This window comes from Sebastes fasciatus, chromosome 6 (assembly GCF_043250625.1).
Source record: "Sebastes fasciatus isolate fSebFas1 chromosome 6, fSebFas1.pri, whole genome shotgun sequence".
NCBI lineage: Eukaryota > Metazoa > Chordata > Actinopteri > Perciformes > Sebastidae > Sebastes > Sebastes fasciatus.
This window is the reverse complement of record NC_133800.1, coordinates 30815078-30828410: the sequence shown is the minus strand read 5'-3', so window position 1 is coordinate 30828410 and position 13333 is coordinate 30815078.

Genomic DNA, 13333 nt, shown 5'->3' with positions numbered 1-13333 from the left:
TCCCCTCTTGCCCCGTTAGTTCCTTCCTGTACGCTTCACTGACAACCTGGCCATGAAGGGTCACAACGCTTCAGTGAACTGAGCAAACTTTTCTTTCTCTCGCCGCACATGCATTTTAAGGTATCAATTCACATGTTGAAAAAGGTCCCACTGCTGCGGCTCTTTACTTAGATGATGATGGCATAAGTCACTGTATGACAACCTTACAAGTGAGCTCTCTTTTTATGATGGAAAATTAAAGTTAGTCCATAGTTTTGGTGAGCATTCCTGGTTTTCATACCGATACCAGGGGGAATTTTTTTAACCAAAAAGGAATAGTTTGACATTTCGGGAAATACACTTATTTGCAAGAGTTAGATGAGAAAAAACGATGCCACTCTTATGTCTGTATAAACTAACAGGGTGTTTAAGGCCTTTAAAAAAGTCTTAAACGCCCATTCTAAGATATTCAGTTTTGTAGCTTGTTTTCAAGGTTATATGCTAAGGTTTGCATGAATGTAATCATTGCGTAGGCGAGTAATCTCTTAAGTATATACAGTATATGGAATCCTGCTAGATTTGACATAATCTGTAAAAGACAACTCACTGACCGTCTGACTGACTGCTGCTTGATAACGTTACGCAAATTCTCCAGTGTTGAACTACCTAGCTAATGGGGAAATGCAAGTTTTGGAACAGATGGTTGGAGGACAAGGAGTTTTTTCAACATACTATAATGACTTTTTTTCAACATACTAAACTGACTTTTTTTTTGACAAACTATACTATGACCTTTTTTAAAACTTTTTTTCCGATAAACTATACTATGACATTTTTTACTTATTGACATATAGTATGACTTTTTTTCGACATACTATATTTTCTCCGACAAACTAAAGTATGATTTTTTTGACATACTATACGATGACTTTTTTTGGGATACACTATACTATGACTTTTTTTTGACATACTATGATTTTTTTTCAACAGTATACTATGACTTGTTTTGACATTCTATAGTTTGACTTTTTTTCAGCATACTACACGATGACTTTTCTTCGACATACCATACTATGATTTTTTTTTCGACATGGCATACTATGATTTTCTCTTTTCAACTTTTTTCGACACAGTATACTGACTTTTTTCAACTTTTCCGACATACTTAACTATAGCTTTTTTTTTTTTTTTTTTACTTTTTTCGACATACTATACTATGACTTTTTTTCGACATTACAATACGGTGACTTTTTTTCCACATACTATACTATGACTTTTTTCGATATACTATACTATGACTTCTTTTGAACATACAATACTATGACCTTTTTTCCACATATTATACTGATTTTTTTCAACACACCATACTATGATTTTTTAAAAAACTTTTTTTCAACATACTATAATAAATAAATAAAGTGATAGTATAGTATGTTGAAAAATGTCATAGTATAGTATGTCGAAAAAAAGTCATAGTATAGTATGTTTTTTTCAACATATTATACTATGACTTTTCTATGAATTCTTCTTGTCATTTTTCTGACATACTCTACCAGGTGTTCTCATATTTGTCATGACTGAGTGATAATTTCGGGAGCTAGCATATGATTGTGGGCTGAGCATTGGGTTGGTCACTGACTTCATTCTCTTAAGCTTAAGACTGTTTATTTATGCAATCGAACAATCAAGGTACAGTAAATGTAAGTTAAAGTGTGTCACTGATGTAACCAGCTAGAACTGGTGGCGATGAGGTCTTAAAATGTATGGAAAGGGTTTATAAAAAAGGTTTTAAAAAGTATTAAATTTCCAGCATATACCCTGGCTAAATATGAAGCTGGCACTAGCAGCCAGTTAGCTTAGCTTTGCATAAAGACTGTAAACAGGGGAAAACAGCTAGCCTGGCTCTGTCTGAAGCTAACAATATCTGCCTACCAAAACCGAAGTGTAAGAACAACAATTCGCCATTTTAGGAGGGTTTTATGATGGACTATTTCTTGGTTACTTCTTGGCGTTTCTGATGGTTGCCTGGCAAAATTGTTTCAGATTAAACACTGTGGTTTTTAAAGAGAGTTGTAACAAGTTAAGCAGCCAGGCGTAATATGTCATCGAAAAGTGTGTAAGGAACGCATTTCACTGTTTTTAGGCAACAACAGTTGTAGCTGTTATCTAATCGTTTGCGATTTGAAAGGTCAAACCAAGGTCAAAGTTGAAATAATTTTAACTTTGAGTGCAGCACACGGTGGCAATTTCGAGCAGTGCGCCATGTCAAGGATAGCGTTTCCGCCCAGTCAGGAGGCACTGCTCCTCCCATAGGAAAACAATGGCACAGCCAGCAGCGAGCGATTTTGTCGCTGATCACGGGCGGGCGGCTTAACTCATAGCAAGAAAGCAAATGAAGTGCACTTCACAAAATGTCGAACCACCCCTTTAAATCACGTATGCTGAGATTTCGCATCCCATCTGCCTTTTTGTTTCTCAGCAGTAAAAAGTTGTTGTCCTTGTTTTTGTGTTTGTTTTCCTTTGTCACCATGACAACTGACGGTAGTCACTGCTGTTGTGTATTCAGTCTGTATGATGTATGTAAAAGTTTTTTTTCCCCTCTACTTTTTTCCAGCACTGACAGCCAAAAGCTAAAAAGCCTCCCCTGTGACACACTCATGTTCCAACCTACTCTCCGCCCTTTCATCCTCCAGTCATGTTGCTTCTGGACTAAAGAAATGCATATTTGAATGCTTACTAACCATTTTCTCCTCCAGAATATTTCTCTGTCTCTGCAGCAACTCCTATCCGCTACCACACACACATGCACACAACCTCCTACTGCACCATTACCCCTTCTGCATAAATGCAACACAACCCCAAATTATGGTCAGCCGCTTGTGAAGTTAGTTTTGCTTGGGAAAACCAAGCTGCCATCTTTAATATCATAATGTTACCAAATTATATGGTTCTAATTGGGAACCGTTTGATCACACTTTCTGGCATCTGGAAAGCTTGCGTGTGACCTTAACAGGCCTTTTTTTCTCATCTCAAAAGTATGACCTTTGCTTCTGACCCAGCATAAATTAAGTAAACCACTTAACACCAAGGAGAGGCCTTCACCACCAGTCACACCCTGCATGTAGCCAATACCAACAACTCACTGTGAATATCTGTGATGTAGGTCTGGAGCATCTGCACACAAAACAGCAGCATGTCAAGGCAAAGCAGCCGTACACTAGAACAGTATATAAGAGTGAGGATCAAAAACAAAACTACAGAGAATTGTGGCAGCAGTCGACAGGTTTCTCTTTTACAAAATGATCAATTATTTTTAGGTAATCGCTTCAGCTGTTTATCCATTCATTTTATGTAACTATTTATGCATTACTTTTATCTATTAATTCAACTGTTTATCTGTAAGGTTTAACTTACTATTTCACCTGTATATGCATACATTTTAGCGTATCATTTCAACGGTTTATTTATTACTTTTAGCTAACGTCAATTATTCCAACTGTTTATTCATTAAGTTTATTTTAACAGTTTATGCATTACTTTTGGCAAACTATTTCAACTGTTTGTTCATTACTTTTAGGTAACTATTAGCTAACAATCTGGACTTCTCAGCTCACTTGATAACTACATTTCATGCGATCTCTATGGTAACACGTGACTTTAAGGTGTTATAACTCACTCGGGTTGGGTGGAAGGTGCCATATGGTTATATTATTAAAAAAAAAAATCATAATTTTGTCCAGCCACAGTCTTTCCACTTACCCCCTAACAACTGCAGAAGCACCCCCGCTGGTATTAGTTTGAGAATCACTTATCAAGACCACCACATCTTATGATTTTCCTTTTAGACCATTCCAACAGGACATTTCCCACAAACTCACTGTGACAAGTATTATTTTAACAGGCATTTAATAAAGTTTAACATTCTTGGGTTCTAACTGCAGTAAAAGCAATTAGCCCCTGACACTTTAAAACCTCAATGTCTTTTCCACAAATCAACATTTTAATCTCAAAAGCAGCGCCCTCAGCATCACAGTAGCAGCCAAAGTGCTTTTTCTTTTTTGTTGCTAATATGCTCCTTATGGTAAAGAATTACATACAGTAAATCACCCACATGCACAGTCCACCAGCCTTTTATGATTGTGTTTGTTGAAATTGGCCCGCAGCACCAGTCCGGCATGAAATCTAGCACCCTCATTACAACCAAGCCAAAGCCTGTTACTCAGCTCTGCCCACGGGGAATAACACCTTTTTCTTCATTAACCAGCGAATAAGAGCTGTTACCCACAGTTTCCATTACTTTACACTGTACGACCTGATGCAAAGTAACTCACTGCTCACTCAATCGACTAATTTTCAACAGATTTTCCCCTTTAACAGATTCTGTCCTTAAGCACAATATCCTAGCATTAAACAAGATACTTATGTACTTTTACAAAAATGTACTGCCAAAGATACAGCTGTTTTTTTCCTTCTTCTATATAGGCTACGGCACTTTTCCCAGTAACACTTGCACTTAATAATTCCGTGCAGCCTCTGACTGCTCCCCAAGCAGTTCAACTGTTAGTTGGCTCGGCTGTTTCAGCCATGAATTCCTCCTTTCTCACCTTGCTTTAACTCAAACACAGTCTTTTCCTTACATGCAGCCAGCCAGATGTTTAGGCTGGAAGTTCTCCACAGAGGAGGCCTCAGTGGTATGCATGGTTGTTATTTATCTAAATTGTATTTTTCTCTTTAACAGCATTTTTTTTCCTTCGTTCTGCTCTCAGGGGTGGTTTACTTTAGCCCCAAAGTAGGAGGTGCAGAGAGGAAAGGCTTTGCCAGCATACCCACAATTCACCAGTGGCTGACGGAGCTGATGAAGTTGAAGTTGACAGCTGCATAAATCACTGGCTCACGGTGCTAATAGGTGGCAGTATAAAATCAAGCGCAGACCACCCATGCTGCGGGGCAGAAATAGGAGCATCAAGTCATATCTACCGTGCAGCACTGTACGGCAATCCGAAACACTTAACCCCCCTCGGGCCGCCCGGCCTGTTCCAGTCCAAGGGGCTCTCTTAGCAACACAGGAAAGGGCCGTCTGGCATCCGCAGTGCAGTGATTCATATTTGGCACTTTCATAAAGGTTCCAAGCTGCTGGAGTTTTTTGGGGCCTATTGTCGAACGATTCACTCCTCAATCGCCCTTTCGGAAAAAACCTATAAACATTTCAATGGCAATAACCAAACAGGAGCCTGTGCTTTTTCCTCTTTCATATGAGGATCTCAGTACGTCGTAGGGTACTTTTTTTTTGTTTTTCCTCTTCACAGTGAGGAGAAAAGGCTGCAAACTCACCATTACCCTGATTTCTTTTTTTTTTTTTTTTTTTGGTGCGTAGTATATTTCCATGTATGAATGGAGAGGTGCTTGAGCTCATTCAGCAGAGCAGCTAAGAGAGGTGTGAAGGTGGCTGTTTGCAGGGCCTCTTCCTTTGTAAAAGGGGAGATAAAACACAAGCAGAGCATGAGGGGGTGGACCCCCATCGCACAAAGCTCAGCATATTGCTCAATAACAAGGCCTGGATCCCTGGGTTTAGCACAACAAAACTCTACCTTGGGTGAATCGAAGGGCCCCTGTGCCATGCATGTGGAGACTGAATATAGGACCCCCCCTTTTCTCCATGTTCTCTAGCATGTCTGAGCTTCTGTTGTGCCCCATATGACAAGTGTGTTCCAAGTTTCCCACGAGTGCAATGGCATAACAATAAACAAATCCATACAACTAGAATACTTTTTTTAATTTCTTCTAAATCTTCAGCTGTTAAATGCTCCATTAGGTTCACCAGCTAGTTGCTAACCGTGTCTTTTTGGTGCTGAGTAGGTAGCTTTCTTATGCTTTTTCAATGAAAACAGCTGACTGCTGCTGCCGAAAAACAAAGCTGATAAAAGTGGTGGGAAAGAAATAAAACTGGAAAGTTGCGGGCCGGAAAACAAAAACGATGAGCTGAAAGATGCTGAAATGCTCTGCAGAGCCGAGGAGAACAGCCCAGTCACAGATTCTCTATGGGTTCGTCACTACGAGTGACACCTCTCGCATACATGTAGTAATTTGATCCATTATTATTATAGACAGCTTTAAGAAATGTTGCATGTCTTTATCAGATACACGTAGAGCTGAAACGATTAGACAGAACATAAATTGGCAACTGGTTTTGATAATGGATTTATTGTTTTGTATGCTTGTTCCTACTCCTGTGAATGTGAGGATTTTCTGTTTTATATCATTGCAAACTGAATTTTGTTTTTATTTTGGACTGTTCATTGGACAAATCAAGACAATTGAAAATGTCACCTTGAGCTCTGGGAGACTGTGACTGGCCTTTTCCGACCCTTTATAGACCAAACAACTAATCGTTTATTCAAGAAAACAATTGGCAGATGAATTGATAGTGATAATAATCGTTGGTTGCAGCTCTAGATACATGGTTCGTCTTTGATTAAAGGGTAAAACTAGCATTTTTAAATATTTTTATTAACATTAACAAATTCCCTGCAGTGACCATAATAATAATGCCATCCTCATGCTCCAACACCACACTTCATTCAACTCATTAAGGGATTTTCCTTAGTTCATTTAGGTGTGTGAAAAGCTCAAGCCTGCCAAACCACACAACAGACTTAAATGCAACGATTTGAATTAAGGGAAGGACAAACTAATCACACCTGGAATTCACTTCACAACAGCAACAAGTTCAGAGTCGTCATCTGATGAGCAAGCATCTCCTCCCGCCCGGTGACATGTCTTCTGTCCGTACACTTCAACCTCTGCCCGAAACCTCTGGCTCTGATGCACTCAAGCTGCTGCAGGGTGTCCTTTACTGCCTATAAATGGCTTGAGGTCATCTCTCATTAAACTAGAGTGTGCAACAAAATGACTCCTGGCTGTGTTTGCCCCCTGACGATAAAGCCTGAGTGTTTATGGCACCTACCTATGCTTCACTCTCGCTCTCTGCCCAGGTGGGCTGACATGGAGGAAAAGTCAATAAATGATGTCGATGTTCGTAACGTCGCAGGAGGATAAGCGTGGTCTGTGGTTTATGCTATTGGTTAATGTCAGCAATGAAGTTGATGAATTTGACAAAGTACCAGCTGCTGTAAAAAAAAAATGTGCTTTGAATGCTTGAATAATTAGTACGAAGTTTTATGGGGAATATGCAGTTTGGGCGGATTTTATGAATACTGATGTGTGGTGTTCAATAAGCATCAGTGGGTTCTTTGTTTCGTTATTAAAAATACGTAGCCTTGCAAAGCTTCAATGGTAATGGTTTTAAACCAGCTAATACAGTAGCTGAATGTGCAGATGTTCACTAAAAGCATGTTTTTAAAGGTTTAAGGGATTATAATATGGAATAAAATCACATCAGTATTCACATGAGAGCCTTACAGTGGTATTTTTCTTTGTCATTTCCTTATTGCACTCATCACAGACCAAGTATGATTAATAGTGGACATGTGAAATACCTGATGTGTTACTGTGGACAAGCAGCAGTTTGTGGCGTGCGTGGTTTGTGATCTCTTAGGAGGGAAAACAGAGTTACAGTCAGCGGTCAGACTTCTTCCAGAGAGGAGGCCGAGTCGGGGCTGTTGGGCTGACCAGTGACCACAGCTTAGTGAATGGTGGAAAGTGGTTAGTGTGGGCTATCTATCAACCAGCATGTATCCAAGTATCAATGCATTATTTAGTTTATACACATATTTATACAAAGTTGACTAGGCTTTTATATTTAAAATTGTATAATTTTTCATCTCATAATGGGTTTTTTTCCCCAATGGATCCAGCTAATAGACAGGGGAGTGCTAATCAGGGATATTGTAGGAATGTTAGTCCGTGTATGGCGGGGGAAGGCAACCATTGGCACGCAGTAGTTTGATTTGCTAGTACCGGTTGCCTTCTTCACAGAAATGTAACTTTATTGCCGATTGGTGGAAGGTTGGCAAAGTTAATGGTTTCAACTCAGATGTGGAAGTTTTCATCACAATGTCCTGATTATGGGAGAATTGTGTATTAAATGTTGCTATGCACATTGTCTATATGGATGGATTGTGTCATAATTAAACTTAATGTTAACCTTAATGTGCACACTGATTAACAAGACAATTTAAAAATAGCACTTCCTATCAAAAAGGTTGCCGACCGCTGGTGTATGATGACTTTTTCAATGTTAACTAGCTGCTCTCATGGCTACATTTTAGCAAGTACTTTCTGTATACAGTTTGTCAGTTCTAAATTTCCTTCATTTATTGGCTTGATTTTGGTGCAGATGCGATTTGCATGAGAAAAACATATTTTTTGGAGAGTATTGTTTTGGGAAAGGAAGTCGATTTTTGGCGAGAATTCCAGAGAAATACTGGGATCTCAGTTCCCAGTAACACTAGACAAGATATTACGTAATATAACTTATAAAAATACTCATAAAAGTACAAGCTAACAAAATTATGATTTGCTTACAGTAAAGCAGTAACTGAAGTTCATTGTCCTGTCTGCACTCAGGTATATTGGTGTTGACAGATTCACACCTGTAACTATTTGCTTATACTCTAGACCCGTCTCTGTAACCACAACGCACACCTGTTTGTATTTACATTTCCACTGTTGGCAAAATATTGAGTTGCTACGTTTAAATAACTCTGTTTAGTTTGAGTAATCTTCAGTTCCTAAATGGATGAAATGCTGCTAATTGCGCTGCCGTCAACAGGATGTCTCGCTCTAATGCCGCCTGACGTGACGTCCCACCCAAGAGTGACATCATGCCATGGAGAAATGTGACTTCATCCAGCACGCAGAGCGGCGGACCTGTCGGGCTGCCAAAGACTTCGGGCCTGTTTTTTAATGTCGTCATGGGAGAGGTGGCTGCATTCACAAGAGCCAAACAAAAGGCCCTTTTGTCCCTCGGTCCACATCTGTCCGGAATCACCTCCCCTAATTACCAAGGTTAGTTTTTGGAATTGACAGCATAAATATTAAACTGTCAAACTCTGTCTGTTGGCAACACCTTCCAGCGTGAGTCATTGACTGCCGAGGTCAAAGGAAAACAACACTTTCTTTCTCTCTGCTGAGCTGCAGGGCCGGTCAGCGAGCACCTTAACATTCATTCGTCCTTGTGCCTGTTAGAGTACTCATCTATTACACTTGTCTATGGTTTTATATTTGTGCGTTTTTCTTTGCTATTATTTAAACCAGAAAAGTTATAACCACATACCATTAGTGGTTTTTACACCACCCAGGCCAAAATAACTGTACTTTAAGCGGGGGTAGGCAGTATATTTTTGGCATCATTGGGCAAAAATTCCATAATAACCTTTCAGCATATTGTAATTCAAGTATTCTGAGAGAAAACTAGACTTCTGCACCTCCTCATGGCTCTGTTTTCAGGCTTTAAAAATCTAGCCCATGACGGGAGACTTTGACCAATCACAGGTCATTTGAGAGAGAGAGCGTTCCTATTGGCTGTGCTCCGGCTGGTGGGCGGTGCTTGGTATTTCCTCAACTGATCTCAACATGGCTGTCAGGTCACAAACTTTCTCATTCTACAGCTAAACCATGCACTACAAGATGATTCTGAAAACATTTGAGGAGAGAAATAGGCATTACAGTAACAGAATATTGATTCATATTTGATCAGCGCTGCCTAGTTTGAACGTTTAGTCGGAGTTTGCGAGTGATTGACAGCCGGCTCTCATAGACGGCAGCTGGACGGCAGACTCCAGCTCGACTCTGATTGGTTGTTTTCGTTCGGTCTGTGAAAACTTGCAGATGCCATTAGGAGCACTGGAGGACACAGAGGCACCTGATTTTTTTCAGATTACCTGTCTCATGCACTGCTGTCAGGATATAGTTACCGTTTTATAAAAATAACTTTTTTTAATCATATTTGCTTAATTTCTCCCCACTGCAGCTTAAAGTTTCACCTTTTTTATCCTACTATTATGTTCTAGATCTGTTCAAATTCTATCAACAGAGCAGCATATTAAAGGAATAGTTTAAGATTTTTGAAAATAGATTTAATCACTTTCTCAAGAGTGAGATAAGAAAATCGTCACCACTCTCATGTCTGTACATTAAATATGAAGCTAGAGCCAGCAGCCGGTTAGCTGAGTTTAGCATAAAGGTCGGAAACAGCTAGCCTGATCTGCCAACTAGCACCTCTAAAGCTCACTAATTAACACATTATATCTTGTTTGTTTGATCTGTACAAAAGCTGAAGAGTAAAAAAGATAATTTGCCATTATCATCAGTCTATTGTTCCTCTCTTCTAACTCTCAGCAAGAGAGAACTATTGTTTTAAGAAAGATTAGCATATTGCCCGATAAGGTTCATGTGAACTTTGAGAATGGGAAAAAAGAAAGATAAAAATCTGTCTTTACAGTCACGTTTCAGATGATCTTCCTCTGGCATTGTTTTGTGTTGAAAAGAAAGTGAACAGGCAGACTTCCAGTAGCACAAAAAAATTTTCTTTGCTGCTGTTTAGGGTGAAACAGCCCTTAATCATTTCCCAGACAAAGCCTGGGATAGCAGCTGAGGAAATGTTCTGCCTGCAAATCTATCACAGATGATCTTTTCAGATGTACCTTGAGACTGAAGAATACAGCTGTATTGACGGGCATAAGACCTACACAAACTACGCTGACAAGCGGGAGAGCTGTGCAAACAGAAGATTAGTGGGGAGATGAAAGAAAGAGGAAGCCGGTTCAGTCGGTGGCTGCCAGCAGACTGCGGCTTCTTGCTACTGTATCCAATGGAGGGTTTGGAAACCTGAACTTCTTGGAATCTGAATTAAAAAAAGATTATTTCCTACAATCAATAAACATACAGCAATTTGTTACAGACTAAATATAATTTTGTTTTTTCCTTTTGTTTTGTTTTTAAGTATATATTAAGAGTAGAAGTACAGAACTATGTATTATCAGTTTGTTATGCTTTGTCTTCGGCATGATTAAAAATTTAAATAAAAAGCAAAAGTAGAGCTGAAATGATTCGATATTTTATTGAATCGTCCACTAAAATTATACATAGAAGCATTACTAATAACTGTTGAACAATAAATCTGTTCCATGATGTGACAATGGTGTGACAACAAGGTTTGTTTATGTTTAGGTAAAGGTCGTGGTTTGGATTAAAATAAGCATTTAGTTAAGGTTAGGGAAACGGTTTGGGTTAAAATAACTACTTGTTAAAGTTACAATAATAAACATGTGGTTAGGAAACAATCAAGGTCATATTTATGTCCAACGTTTTCTTGACCTATCCGTCCACTCCAACCTCCTTCATAAATGGACTTTGCTCTATAACGAAGTCACCTGACTTGACAGAGGCCTTTGTCACTTGAACATAAACGGATGTCGTTTTGGGGCACTGAATGAAACAATAGTCTCAACTGGCCACATCAGGAAACGTATCTGCAACTATTTTGATAATCGATAAATTGTTTTACGCAAAATTACCAAAAATTCACCACTTGTGACTCCTTAAATGTGAATGTTTGCTCATGATAACAGTGGTTCCCCCCCCACCCCCCCCAACGGATACCAGGCCTCAGGACACAATATGATGTGGCAATAATAACTTTATGGTCATTAAAAGCAATTTTGCGTTAATGACTTTGAACTTGGCCCAGTTGCAACATTTTTCCTCATCACTCTCTGTCATATCCACAACAACAATATAACTTGATTATTCAAAACAAGCAATTTGAAGAGGCCATCTGGGGATCAGGGAAATTGCGATGGGAATTTCTTTCACTATTTTCTATGACATTTCATACACCAAACAATTCATCAAGAAAATAATTGTTAAAATAAATTACGAATTATGAAAACAAAAATAGTTACAGTTGAAACAAAAATGAATAATTGTAATATACAAATAGAAAAATTGGACAATGCAGCTTTTTTGTTCAATTTCTCAATGAAACGTGTAGCTAATGAGAAAATGCAAGTGAACTTTTGTGACAATTTTGTAACACTTCACTCTGCATTGTGCTTGTGTGTACGTGTACGCTTGCCCTTCCCGTGACTCGGAGGCATGAAAGGACACATAGTGGGCTCTCCTGATAGCTCCTCCTCTTTAGTGAGGCAACAAAAGTGCCCATCGTGTTGTTTGGTTAGTTTCGCTGTAACCCCCGCATCCACCGCTCCATCACACAGCAGCCAAACACAAACGAACAAACGCTGTCAGGCAGAGTCGGTTGCTAAACAACCATGGTAGGCATCCTTGGAGATTAGCAGCATTGCCCTAGGTCTTTAGGACCCCTAGCTGTGCTGTGGGCTGGCCATGTCCTGCCTGCAGAGAAGTGTGACAGAGGGACCTGACAGCTCTGCTGCCTTGCCCAAGGACACGCTGTCACCGAGGCATAATAAGAGCGGACTGAGCGGTCCCCGAACGTCAACAGCACCACGGCCCCCGCTGGACGATTAGAAAGAGCTTCCCAACAAAGAGGCGGCCAACAAAAGGCCCATGTTAAATTAGGCATTTAATTCAACACTCGGTCACGAGGGCAAAGTAATCAGAGGGAAATCGTAAAAACATATCAAAAGGACAAGAAGAGGCAGAGCGTCAGATAAGCCCACAGAAATGACTTTTGGCTTATGTGAAGAGATACTGAACACAAACTATAGAGCATTCAATAAAACACTGAATGATGAACATACTGTATATTTGGAGCTTGATAAAAAATTATAATATTGTTGTGCGACAGTGGAAATGTATAGAAAATAAACCACCAAATCTGGTTTAAACTCCAAGCTAAAAACACAGCTACGAGGAGACGGCGAGTCGTCACGCATCTTGGACTTAAAATTATTCTCAGCACATCAGAGAGCGAGGCAGGATTTTAGATTTATAGATTTCTTTCCTCACTCCTTTTTTCCCCCACTGGGCCAGACATAAAAACCTGAATTAAATGTATTTCCAGTGTCGTATGAATGCTGTTTGTGCAATTACAACCACAGCGTAGAACAACAAAGCACGCCACAACATAAAAAAATGTAAAATTAAAGCCTGAGTCAGTGGGATACAAGTTGCACTCTGCAGTCTGAACCTGGCAACCTGTTGAAACTTGTAATCTCCTGAAGTGTGTCACATTACACAGTGACACTCCTCAGGATGTCAGCGCTGGTCTGTGCCTCGGAGTTGAGGGCCCCGAACGCCTCGGCAATAAAAACATGATATACGACTCAAGTTTAAAAAATGACATCAATGAAGTCATCTGGCATGCACCCGCTTCCTCAAAACACAGTCTTATAGTGCTCCGTTTGAAAACTCTGAATTTGCAGTTGTTGTTATTTTATGATATAATTACAAGTGTAAAGCTCTGAGGTAT